A 10,186-nucleotide genomic window follows, 5' to 3' on the forward strand; every position below is an offset into this window, starting at 1 on the left:
CTCTGAACAACATAAGATAACCCTGCTTTAAGCTTTGGATAATGGACCCAATGCCTTGGTGTGATGAGAAGACCCACAAATACCTGGAGGACCCCATGGGTACCAGGCCTTTTCAGATGCATATTAGTAGAAAAGGCTGAGGCTTAATGGACTACAAAGAACACAGAAATCCACTCTTGGCAGGTGGAGACCACCCCAAGCTTCCCATCCACACCTCTTCCTGCTGCCAGATGCAGCACCTATAAGAAAGAGGAAGTCAATATGTTCAAAATGGTCACACTACTCTCACATTTTGGAGCACCCACTGGGCAGATGCAAGGACTAGGAAGGACTTTTTTTTTGTTGTTTTTTCTCCCAGGTCTATCACTTCTGGAGTTTTCTCAGAAGCCCCTGAGATGCTTCCAGATTGACGGAGGAAAGGAGTTTGACATGCTGGTGTCCCTCAGTGGGCATGCCAGCCCCCTGCCATGGGGCCAGCAGTCAGGTCTTGCTCGCAAGCTCAGGGCACAGCAGATTCCAGCTGTGGGCTCAGGAAGGAATTCTTTTCCCTAGGCAGATTGGCACAGGCCTCCAGAGGGAGTCTCCTTCTTCTGCAGCACTGAGCACAGCCCCCTGCCTTGCTCCTCCAGGCCATTTCAGGTCAGTGATTCCCCATTTTGCAGAACCAGAAATCCAGCTGTGCCCTTGATCTCTCCAACACTCTTCCCCACAGCAGTTTTGTTTTTCTAGTTTTCAGTCATTTGTAGCATAGATATTCTAAGGAAATGTCCTAGAGCTTCAAGCTCAACAGGAGCTGCTATTTTTTAACTGCCCCTGCATACAATAAAAATTCCTTTTCATTGTATCTCAGTTCCATTGTTTGCAAACATATGCATGTTTCTGTCTCAAGAACTTTGGCCTTCAGAAGTATTACAAGTTACTGCAGATAGTTTTCGCACTCACAGCATTTGAAGAACTGAGCGTTTTCTTCAGGACATCCTTTAGAGTCCAAGTTAGAGGATATCAGAGGCATTTCTTTCCTGCTCAGTATAAGGATGCCTAAACGGGGTCTCAACAGCACCCTGTGCTCTGTACGCTTGGATATCACCAACTGCCACAATGCACCTAGGTCTGAGAGAAGGGAGAATAAAGTCAATGGAGGTGTCTGTACCCAGGGACATTTTCCCAACGGAGTTTTTGGAAGGTGCTTGATGTCTACCAACAGTGCCCTTTTTCTACCTTACCCAGGTAATCCCTTATCTGGAAGTCCAGATAAGAGATTTTAGCCTTCCAGAAACCATCTGCAGCTGGGGACTTGAACAAGGAAACCCCTCCAATCTGCTCCACCACCCTGAACAGTCACAATAGTGCTGGACATGTGAAACTGTTTTTCTACACCCCTCACCCAAGCTCTCTAGCAAAGCCTAGATCTCAGAACACCTCAGCATAGACTTTGTGAGACAGAGGAAAAAATGCAGAAGGGTGAGCACAAGCTTCTGGCTCCTCTATCCACCAAATGAGCCCACACACAGCTTTGCAGTTCTTCCTCCACCTTCCCTGTGGAGGCCTCCCAAAGGGTTCTTGCAGCAAAAAGCACAGACTACATCACCTCCTGGCTGTGTCTTGTATAGTTATGGTGCTTTCAGTTCTGTCCACTGGGTCATCCAGCAATATGGGCCCTCTGTAACCAGACAGTACACTGTGACACTCAGGTGATTTTCCATCTGAACTCTACTCTGACTGAATCTATGTTCAAAAATAAGAAAACAAAACTTTCCTATTTATAAGCCTGATGACATGCTGCCCTGTGCTCATCAACCACCAGCATGCAATTCCATGTAGATCAGGGACATGAGGGAACAAAGTATGAATGGTAGCTCTGCATTTGCTCAAGAGCAGGTCCTCCTGGAAACTGTGCCAAGGCACATGGAAAACAAAGAGATGACTGGTGACAGCCAACATGGCTTCACTAAGGAAGGGCAGATCACGCCTGACAAATTTGTGCCTTCTATGATGGGGTTATAGCATGGGTGAAGGGAAGAGTATTTAATATCATCTACCTGGACTTGTGCAAAGCATTTGACACTGTCCTGCACAACATCCTTTTCTCTAAATTGCAGAGACATGGATTTGATGGATGGACCACTCAGTGGGCAAGGAACTGGTAAGATGATCTCATTCAAACAGTTGCGGTCAATGGCTCAATGTCCAGGTCGAGATCAGTAACAAGTGGTGTTCCTCAGGGGTCAGGATTGGGACAGGCACTGTTTAACATCTTTGTTGGTGACATGGACAGTGAGATCGAGTGCACCCTCAGCTAGTTTGCCAATGACACCAAGCTGTGTGGTGTGGTTGACATGCTGGAGGGAAGGGATGCCATCCAGAGGGACCCAGACAGGCTTGAGAGGTGGGCCTGTGCAAACCTGATGAGGTTCAACAAGGCCAAGTGCAAGGTCCTGCAACTGGGCCAGGGCAATCCCAGGATACAGGCTGAGGGGAGAATGGATTGAGAGCAACCTTGAGGAGAAGGAGCTGGAGGTGTTGGTTAACAAGAAGCTTGACGTGAGTCAGCAATATGTGCTTGCGGCCCAGAAAGCCAACAGTATCCTGGGCTGCACCAAAAGCAGCATGGCCAGCAGGTCGAGGGAGGTGATTGCTCCCCTCTGCTCTGCTCTCCTGAGACCCCACCTGGAGCCCTGCGCTCAGCTCTGGGACTGTCCAAGAAGGACACGGAAGTATTAGAGCGAGTCCAGAGGAAGACCACAAAGATGATGAAAGGGCTGGAGCCTCTCCTACGAAGACAGGCTGAGAGAGTAGGGGTTGTTCAGCTTGGAGAAGAGAAGGCTCCAGGGAGACCTTATAGAGGCCTTCCAGTGCGTAAAGGGGGCTACAGGAAAGCTGGAGAGGGACTCTTAGTCAGGGAGTGTAGTGATAGAACAAGGGGTAATGGTTTCAAACTAAACAAGGGGAGATTTAGATTAGATAGCAGGAAAAAAGGTTATTACTCTGAGGGTGGTGAAGCACTGGCACAGGTTGCCCAGAGAAGCTGTGGATGCCCCATCCCTGCAAGTGTGTAAGGCCAGGTTGGATGGGGCTTTGAGCAGCCTGATCTAGTGGAAGGTGTCCCTGTCCACGGCAGTGGGGTTGGAATTAGATGATCTTTAAGGTCCCTTCCAACCCAAACCATTCTTGGATTCTGTCATTTCCTGGAAGACTTGCTTCACTGCAAACAGCGCTTGCTGTTTTCATGACTGTCCTGCCGCATCTGTCTGCTCAACAGCAAAGCCTCTGTCCTGCCGTCTGGGCAATAGTTCACAGAATCACAGAATCACAGAATCACAGAATCACAGAATCACAGAATCACAGAATCACAGAATCACAGAATCACAGAATCACAGAATCACAGAATCACAGAATCGTCTAGGTTGGAAGAGACCTCCAAGATCACCAAGTCCAACCTCTGACCTAATACTAACAAGTCCTCCACTAAACCATATCACTAAGTTCAACATCTAAACGTCTTTTAAAGACCTCCAGGGATGGTGACTCCACCACTTCCCTGGGCAGCCTATTCCAATGCCTAACAACCCTTTCGGTAAAGAAGTACTTCCTAATATCCAACCTAAACCTCCCCTGGCACAACTTTAGCCCATTCCCCCTTGTCCTGTCACCAGGCACGTGGGAGAATAGACCAACCCCCAACTCGCTACAGCCTCCTTTAAGGTACCTATAGACAGCGATAAGGTCGCCCCCGAGCCTCCTCTTCTCCAGGCTAAACAACCCCAGCTCCCTCAGCCGCTCCTCGTAAGACTTGTTCTCCAGACCCCTCACCAGCTTGGTCGCCCTTCTCTGGACTCACTCAAGTACGTCCATGTCCTTCTTGTAGCGAGGGGCCCAAAACTGAACACAGTACTCGAGGTGCGGCCTCACCAGAGCCGAGTACAGGGGGACAATCACTTCCCTAGACCTGCTGGCCACACTGCTTCTTATACAGGCCAGGATGCTGTTGGCCTTCTTGGCCACCTGAGCACACTGCTGGCTCATATTCAGCCGACTACCAACCAGTACTCCCAGGTCCTTCTCTGCCAGGCAGCTTTCCAACCACTCATCTCCCAGCCTGTAGCGCTGGGAGTTCCCGTCCCCTGCCTTTGGTGTGGTTTCCCAACCCTCTCTGCAGCTGGGAATCCAGTGCAAGTCCATCCCTGGTCCCAAAACTCCTATTTGCTCTGATGAGCAGAGAACCATGTGCCTTTGCTAGTGAGAGAGATTTGTGTTTGTAAGCTGTGCCCCCATCAGGAGAGCAGGAGGAGCAGGGGGCGGAGGCTCAGAGCATCTTGTGGCATTATCCACTCTTGCAGGAAAGAGCTGGCTCTGACCCTGGTCCTCGCTGTGGAAAAAAATAACCCTTGATCCCAAAGTGTACCATATCTATTGTAGAGTTACCTCCTTCCCAACTCTCTGTACATGCACAATATTGTCTTTCACACAGGGCACAGCAGGAACCACTGCGCAGTTCCAGCAGGAGACCTGTTTTGGATAGGCCTTGCAAACACTGCGAAGAACATACCCCACCACGGCACAGGGCCCGGTAGCTTCTGCACCGCATCCCGTCCTGTCCCGTCCCACCACTCAAGCTCTGCTCCCCAGGTGCCTAGCCAGTGGCTCAGCCACAAACTGGCGGCAGAGGGACTGCTGAGGAGGTGGGAGCATGGCCCTCCCACACCACAGGCTGAGAGCAGACTCAGGCACTGGGCTTCGCCGTGAATCCTGAGGCTCTGTCCCTGCTGTCAAGTCCCTGACAGCCCCCAGGCCCCTCACCAGCCAACCACCACCCCCAGACCTGCTGGTGTCCCCCTTCCCGCTGAGTCCTGAACAACACCGGGGCTCGAAGCCCTCCTTCCCTACCTGCAGCACACAGCAGTGCACCCCAGCTCCCCATCCCACCGGGCATGCCCCCACCACATGCCCCCCACCACATGGCCAGCTCCACACGTCCAGTGCACAGCACCAGAAAACCCATCCCCAAACAGCATTCCTCTGACGATTACAAACCTCCTCCAATTTCCATCCTAAATATACCCACCTTCCCTTTCATTTGTACCCACATGGTCCTCCATCCTCAGCAGACCTTTTCTCTCCTTGGTGTTTATCCCAGCACATCCACCAGATCCACATCCAGGCTACATTTTGTATAAGTGAGTTCTCTTGGTGTCCTCCTCAGACAAGGGCTGTCCATTTCCCTTATTTTTAAGGGGATTTGCTCTAATTTGATTTTCACAGAAATTATCAGAGCTATAGAGTGGGCCCCCACATTCTACCAGACCCTGCCATGCCTGGCACAGCAATGCAAATGTTCCTCTGAGCTGAAAGGTTTTAGGATGGTCACTGCACATCCCCCTGTTCGAGATGGCTGTCCCAGGCTGTCAACCTCCATCATTTCCTAAAGGTTAGCTCCTGTTTCACAGCAGAAACTTTTGCCCCCCCCCTCCAGTGCACAGCCTTGTGCACCTCTTCTCCGTTTCTCTGCTCGGTGGGGAGGTCCCAGCCACCAGTGATGCCTCTCACCATCCTCAGCAAATTTCATCAGCATCTGCTGCTTTGTGGGGCAGAGGTCATTAGTTTAAAAATGTAAGGTGGATCCCTGTTGAAATTCCATTGCGAGCTTCTCCCCAGTCTGACACTCTCTCCAGCACAGCTGTTTTCCTGCTCTTTCACCTTCAGTGACGACCAAGACCCACAGCAGCCCTTGTAGCCCACCAGCCAGCACACCTGCCAAAACCATGGCAGATGCCGGCATCAAGTGCAGCCAGCATCCCCAGCTGAATGCACCTTGTTCTCTGCCAGTCATGGCATCTCCATCCAGGGCACAGCCAAGCGGCCGAAGCCCCCACGGAAACACAAGGAGCTTGGTGTCAGAAGCTCCAGTTCCGTGCAAGGTCTGGCTCCGTGGAGCTGAGCTGCCCCAGGGCTGGCTCTTGGCTTCATCTCCAGAATAACACAGGCTCTTCTGCCAAGGAAAGCAGGACTCTCCTCTGGACACACAACTCCAAACACAGCCCATGTGTGGCCAGAGCATCAGGGGTGCTGAAGCACTTCCCAGCACCGACCCAATCATGCTGTGTGCTCTGTGTTATCAAGGCAACGTGCATTTTTAGAGCAAGTCAAATGTGTACTTTTAAAATAATCTAGGGGTGACAATATATGGGTCTCCAACCTGGAGGTTATGGTATCACCTCTTCCAGGAACTGTACTACAAAGTATGCACACAGGGTCCTACAAACCCCTGAGATCTGGCTCCCAGCGCTTACATAAACTGACCTCCTGGCACAGGGTGCACAAATGGGGAGGGAAATGCCCTTGCTTGTGTTGCTGCCTCCCATCCCCATCCCAAGGAGGCTGATGCCATCCTGATGCCATCACACTGCCATGCACCAACACAGCAGCCGACCGCGTCCCCTGCCCAGGCGGTGATGAATGGAGTTCACAGAGGCTGGCATGCAGGAGCTGCAGCAGGGACCCCCTTTCCTCCTGTCTGCCCTGGTCCCACGCACCCCGAAGTCCCCACATCTTTACCCCCCTTTCCTCCCCCCGGCAGCTCTCCCGACAGTTCCTCTCCCACTGCCCAACGCTCCCACTCCCAGTTTTTGTGCCATTTTCACACCTGTCCCTGGGAGCAGACTAGGGAAGCCCATCCTCTCCTCCCTAGCCCTAGCTCCAGGGGTCCCCTGGCAACTCTGTCAGTGTCGGACCCTCACCCACCCCCACTTCCCCTCCTGCTCCTCCCAGCACTTTGCTTCCCAGGGAACCTGCAGTGTGTCCACTCTCCTCAGCACACCCGTGCCTCCAAAATTCTCCCTCCCCAGCTGCAGCTTGCCCTGCCCAGCGAGCTACCCAGTGGAGACAGAGGTTTGCTTTACATCGGCATGAAGAAAACAGTGGATTTGGCTTTGTTGGGTGCTTTCTGATGTCCATGAGAAACAGAAGCAAAATTTACGATGCAAAATGCCAAGAATAGCTTGTGCATGCCTGCAGCCCTACAGATGTGGTACAACCGCCCCATCTCTTCTGGCTCAGTCACTGAGGATGGGGAGAAACCCCCATCCTGGTGCACTTGCCACTAGAAGTGATTCCCAGTGGCAGCAAATATAGCTAAAAAGTTGCCATTCAGCATGCCCTGATGACTCCCAAAGAAGCACAGCAGGAACACTCCGTCAGACTACAGCTAGCCACAACTGTTTTACTGGTTGCTGCTTCAGCAATTTATAGGCTCCAGGTTAAAGGCTCAGTCAGCAGTGCTCTCATTGCCACCGCTCTAATACGTCCTCTGCAAGGTGGATTGGAAATGTTCTGAAATTAATAATTAAACAAGAGATTTGGTTCAGATCTCAAAGGTATGCCAATAAATAGAGAAATGCTGAAAAGTCTCCCAGGTGCAGACTGCTTGATGCAAAAATCAAAGTATTTCACAACACAAAAGAGGTTTAGTTCTCAATCACTCTATTACAGCCAAGACCTTCTGCTTGCCATCATTGCTGTTTCACTATTGCACAAGAGAAAATCGTGTTTCCTACAGAAGCTGCAAGCAGTGCAAAAGGAGTTTGTCAAGGGAATGTTTTCCAAGACTAACAGCTAAGCATAAAACCACCAAATTTGAGCTTCTATCCATCACACTGGGAATCTGATGCTTTCAGAGAGAGGAGACCATGCAGTTACCCACTTATACAGTCCCCCATTCACTCATGCAAGGGCAGATTGACATCTGTATGTATATCTGGATCATATGCATTTTGCCAGCCCACCAGCTGCTGGTCAATGAAACCGTGGCTGTTTGCCCAGGTGGGATTATGGTCCCCAGATACGGACAAAACACGTCCCCCAAACTTGGAGGACACGCTGAGCATTTGGCTCCTTCAGAAACGGGGGGTTCGCGAGAAACGCAGCGTTTCTTCGTCAGCGATCGTGGCCCGTATTTTCGCTGCTTTGCTTTCTTGCTGCATTTCGGAAGGGCGGGCGGTTCTCCCGCAGTGCCGACGCGGCCACCGGCCGGTCTCCCCTCGGCCCCGCAGGTTGCTCCCGGTGAAGCGCAGCCCCGCTCCGCCGGCCCGGAGCCGCCCTTCTGCTGGGCTCGGGGGACGAGCGGAGGGTGGCGGCGGGCGGCCCCGACCGACCGAAGGACAGCGCCCGGCCCAGGGCAGCCGGATGCGGTCCCGGGGAGCCCCCCCCCCCCCCCCCCTTCCCGGCGAGGCGCCGAGCTCGGAGCCGCTCGAGCTGGGCTGCTCCGGGAGCGGCTCCGGGAGCGGCGCCGGCGTCCGGCCCGCGGCGGCTCCCCCTCCCCGGGACGCGGCCCCGCGCGTACCTGGGCAGCGGCGGCGGGTCCCGGCGCGGCGAGCGGCGCGTCCCGCAGCACCGCGGCAGCCGGGGGGGGGGGGGAGCGCGGCCGCCCCCGGGCGGGCCGGGCCGGGGCGGGGCGGGGCGGAGGCACCGGCACCGGGGCTGCGGGCGGCCGTGCGGGGCCGGGTGCGGGTGCGGCTTCGTGCCCAGGGCGCAGGCGGCGGGGGTGTCCGCGCGGGGTGCGCCCCACGGCGGGCGGCGCGGTGCCTGTGGGGAGAAGCGGTACCCGTCACCAGGCCGCAGCGGGGCGTAGCGGACAAGTCCAGCGATGCTCCGGGGCGTCGGGAGGCCCCCGGCGCTAGCGAGACCTCCGCTGCTCGCCTCCGGGCTCGGCAGCCCGGCGGCGGGCGTCACGGAGCGGCGGCGGCGTTCGGGGCGAGCCGCTGCTGCTGCCCGGTGCCCCGGCCTTTGGCCGCGAACAGCCTTTGCTGTTCTGCTTCTGAAGGGCGAGGCAGGGGATCGCCATCTGCTGCCTGGGCACTATTACTCCTGCCTTCTTGGAAGCAGCCAGCCTCATCCTTTCCCGGGTAACTTGTTTTACATTGCCCTTCTGGATTTACATTTTTCTGCTCACTTTGGAGGTGGGGATCTATTCCCCCTCCTGCCTGCCTGTCATGTTTTCTACTTTCCCCAATAAACTACTTTCCTCATCCATCAGACTCTGTTTGGGGGAACGTCAGCATCTCTATACGCCTTTCACTTGCACACGCCCCAAATATATATTCTGTTTTTCCTCTATGAATTTTGAGGTGCCCCTGGATACAGAGAAAGGTTTTTTCTCCCCTACATACAGATTGTCTTTGGTCACTGCTGTCTTACACCCCGATTATATGACTCCCTGATGCTGTGCAGCATGTTGACTGCCCTCTAATGCACAGCTTTATTGCTCCCTGATCCGAAGGATATGAAAGGCTTAGCTGGGCTGCTCGGATACACTTTTTACACTTGTTAACAACAGCTCACTCCCACGGGATGCAGTACAGCTGGCAGCAGGGACCCATGGTGGCTGCGCCCTGCTGAACTGCCCCTGCCCAGCAAATGGGATCTTTGGCCTCTGGTGTGGAAAATGAGCTAGAGTGCTCCCATCCACCTGCCAAGCAGTGAGTGAGGACTGGGCCATGGAAGAAAGCAATTATCCCAACTATAAGCATTGTCTGCAGGCCACAGGCAGTCAGGCTCAGCTGATACTACAACTGTACAAAACATGGGACTATTTCGCTGCATTTTGCTGGGCCAAGCACACTGCTCTGCCGGAAGGATGGTGGGATATTAGTGGGAGATGCAGCTCTGCCTGTGATGGGGTGGATGGCAAAGAGCTGTGAGGGCAGGATGTGTTGGCAGCCCTATGTGATGGCTTTGGGCCCTGCCTTCCTTGGAAATACTGCAGAGCTGCTTGTTGATACAGAGAGGGGGCTGTGGGGCAGCCAGGCTCAGTGCGCTCTGCTCAGTGCGTTCAGCTGCTCTGCAGGCTGGTGTCCAGGCTGAGCCAGACAACAGGGGCAGAGAAGTGCAGGGGCCAGCAGCTCCCTCACCACACTGGCTCCCTGCCCTCTCTGTGAGGCTCAGGGCCTCAGGGTGACTGCCTGCTGGGCTGGGCAGCAAGATGGAGATGAGCAGCTCTGTACCTTCCCTCACCCCAAACTAACCCCCCATGATACCCATGGTGGGGATACCCAGGATGGAGATGGGGACAGGGATGGGGGCAAGGACAGGGATGGGGAGACAAAATGGTTCTTCCCACTGGCACCCCGAGGCAGTGGGCCACAGGGTCTCCCATCCCTGGCTGAATTCCTCTCTCTCCCCACCCCAGCTCAGG

At 54.1% G+C, this 10,186-nt stretch overlaps 1 protein-coding gene across 5 annotated transcripts in view; it reads right to left on the reverse strand.

Annotated features, from left to right (window-relative positions):
* AIFM3 (apoptosis inducing factor mitochondria associated 3) overlaps window positions 1-8,426 on the reverse strand; it is a 58,379-nt gene extending 49,953 nt beyond the window's left edge. For all 5 annotated transcript variants that reach the window (XR_010825617.1, XM_066979303.1, XM_066979302.1 and 2 more), the window contains exon 1: window positions 8,336-8,426. The gene's annotated coding sequence lies outside the window, so the exon portion shown is untranslated. The remainder of the gene's footprint in view (window positions 1-8,335) is intronic.
* Window positions 8,427-10,186: the final 1,760 nt, after the last annotated feature.

Source organism: Anser cygnoides, chromosome 17 (genome assembly GCF_040182565.1).
Source record: "Anser cygnoides isolate HZ-2024a breed goose chromosome 17, Taihu_goose_T2T_genome, whole genome shotgun sequence".
Lineage (NCBI taxonomy): Eukaryota > Metazoa > Chordata > Aves > Anseriformes > Anatidae > Anser > Anser cygnoides.